Raw genomic sequence first — 2,884 nt, 5'->3', positions numbered from 1 at the left:
GTAAGTATATTTGATGTAGGTATCGACTTGAATTGTAGTTTATACATATATATCTGATATAATATCTAAGAATTTACTGAAAATAGTAATTTACTTATATAAAACTAAATGAATAAATTTACTAAAAAACGAAAAATTTTATAATACGTATTATTACATAATTAAGTCGAAATTTTGTAACAGTGTATCGTCAACACAGAAGTAATAATGAACAATTTTCTTCAACAATGACCGATGTAGAATTGGAGATTCTACATGAAGTACCTTGCCGAAACACTCAATTCAATATGATTTACAATCCTATGTTACATTATAATCCGGATGATTGTGCGATAACTAAAATCGCACGTAAACAAATTACATTTACAAAACTTATTGGTAGCGGCGCATTCGAAATGGTAAAAATTAATTTTTTCAAGCAATATTTCAAATTAATTTCTACATCAACAAACCAGATATGTATTTTCTAATAAAGATATAAATTACATGAATTTTTATAACAGATTATAAGTAATATAAAATTTAGATGAGACAACAAACATGCACTTTATTATATATTTTTCGTTGAATTATTTAATATAAAGTAAAATATAATATTACTTGACATTAAACTATATACATTTTCTAATGACGCATGTAAATTTGTGTGAAATATTTCGCAGGTGTATCAAGGAAATGTGAAGAACTTAGAAAGATCGGGCACAGAGATATCCGTTGCAATAAAAACGGTTCGAAATGATGCTTCTTCCCATGAGAAAAAGAAATTGTTAAAGGAAGCCGAGCTTATGAATCATTTTCGACACAAATATATATTAAGATTGTTGGCCGTTTGTTTAGATGGGGATTCTCCGATACTAATATTGGAATTGATGGAAACTGGTGATCTGTCAAAATATTTGAGGATTGTCGAAATTTGCAAGCGTCAGATACGCATGCTCTGCGTTTGCAGGATTTGCTCGCCATGTGCGAAGATGTTGCGCAAGGTTGTTGCTACTTGGAAAAGTTGCGTTTCGTACATAGAGATCTAGCGTGTCGAAATTGCTTAGTATCCGCGAGAAATCGCGAGAATCGTGTCATCAAAATTGGAGGTTTTGGACTAGCTAGAAATATCTACAAGAATGATTATTATCGCGTAGTAAATACAATTATTAAAAAAAATTATTGATTAAAAAATGAATTCTTTTGAAAATACTTTCCATTTTTTTATCATAATAGTATTGTGCATTGTTTCTTTAAGTAATATAAAATATAAATAGTTTTTATTTATGTATAGCAAGAGATAAATGAACGTTTTTCATTTTACACATATTCTAAAAATGAATAACTTGAACCAGAAAATTAAATTTTTGTTAAAATCATGTTTTAGAATGAAGAATGTTTCCTTCCTACTCGCTGGATGGCACCCGAATCTTTGATGATCAAAATATTTACTTCTCAAAGCGATGTTTGGTCATTTGGGGTATTAATGTGGGAAATTACATCGTTGGGTAAGCGACCTTACACTGCCAAGACTAATGAAGAAGTGATAAATTATGTACGTGCTGGAGGCAGGTTGCCGATGACTCTTAACTGTCCGTCACCATTGTATCAGTTGATGCTGCGTTGTTGGAGTGCAGCGGATGCTAGACCAAATTTCAAATTTTGTCTGAAAAATATTATAGCATTAAGAGAGAACATGGAAGATGCCTTACTGAGTCCAGTCGATACTATTTATCCGATATAATTAAATTAATGTTTATCTTCTTTTCCGAACGATTCAATAAATCTTAATGTAGGAAAAATATTTCTAGAATATTTCTAAATTGATTCTGTTATTTTCAGGTTTAATCTTAATATTAGATGTATTAATGAAGATAAAAGAAATTTTTTAATTTTACCTTCCATAAAATTTTGATTATTAAAAAAATATCACATCCGTTTTTATTTTGTACGTTTGTGCAACAATGCAATATAATGATATATCTAATTTGTGTTTTTGAGTAATCGAAGCGAAACCTAATGATTGCGATTATATATATATGTATAAACAATATTTTTTTCAACATGGAAATATAATTAATTTTCGACATTATGTATGACCGATAATTATAAACTGATTGTAAAATTTATGAGTGAAAGAGGAAACGCGAATAATATCCTCTATAATTAGTTGTGAATATGTAAATATAATAATATAAGTATTTTTGAATTTATAACAGTTATCATGCATGAATTTTTTACATCATTCGAGATAAGTATATACATAAATTTTATCTTTATATTTAATGACTTATTATATATTCAAATTATATTGATGTTCACTAAAGTATGCAGTTGTAAAAATGAACTACATTTATCGTTCTATCTCCATTAACTATTTAATAAAGCTAACAATGTATAAATATATATTTACACACAAGTACGATGTATCATTTCGAAAAAATTCTTGTACGTACATATATCTTTGTTGGTGAGTAAAATGTTTTTATAAATTTATAAAATGATTGAAAATACATCTATTATTATGCACGAATTTAAAAAGAGACCGTTATATTAAAGTTTAAATTATTAAAAATATTCTTATGCAGAATGTCTCTTTAATAATATAAAAACATTTTTGAAAATAACAATGTATATCATTTAATATATGAATGGACTAAATAAGTCACAAAGGAGACCGAAGCATCACAGAATTATTTTCAATTATATTTCACGTAATTAAAGTGTTTATCACTTTTTTTTGGAAATAGAGTAATTGATTTATAGCGGGAGAAAGAGGGAATTTGATTGGATGCACTGGTACATAATAAAAACTGTCGTATATAAAATTACAATAGTAGAATTAAAATAATAAAGTAATTAATATTATAAATTTTTATATTATATTATATTATATATTAAGTAT

The 2,884-nt window shown here is 26.9% G+C and overlaps 1 pseudogene; it reads left to right on the top strand.

Moving 5' to 3' along the window:
- The first annotated feature begins 227 nt into the window (after positions 1–227).
- On the top strand, positions 228–2,130 carry LOC145959841 (insulin-like growth factor 1 receptor; annotated as a pseudogene).
- The last annotated feature ends 754 nt before the right edge of the window (positions 2,131–2,884 follow it).

This window comes from Camponotus vicinus, unplaced genomic scaffold (genome assembly GCF_025532165.1).
Source record: "Camponotus vicinus isolate PSW18456_S1 unplaced genomic scaffold, iyCamVici1.0 SCAF_1, whole genome shotgun sequence".
Lineage (NCBI taxonomy): Eukaryota > Metazoa > Arthropoda > Insecta > Hymenoptera > Formicidae > Camponotus > Camponotus vicinus.
This window is presented reverse-complemented; position numbering and strand designations above follow the sequence as displayed.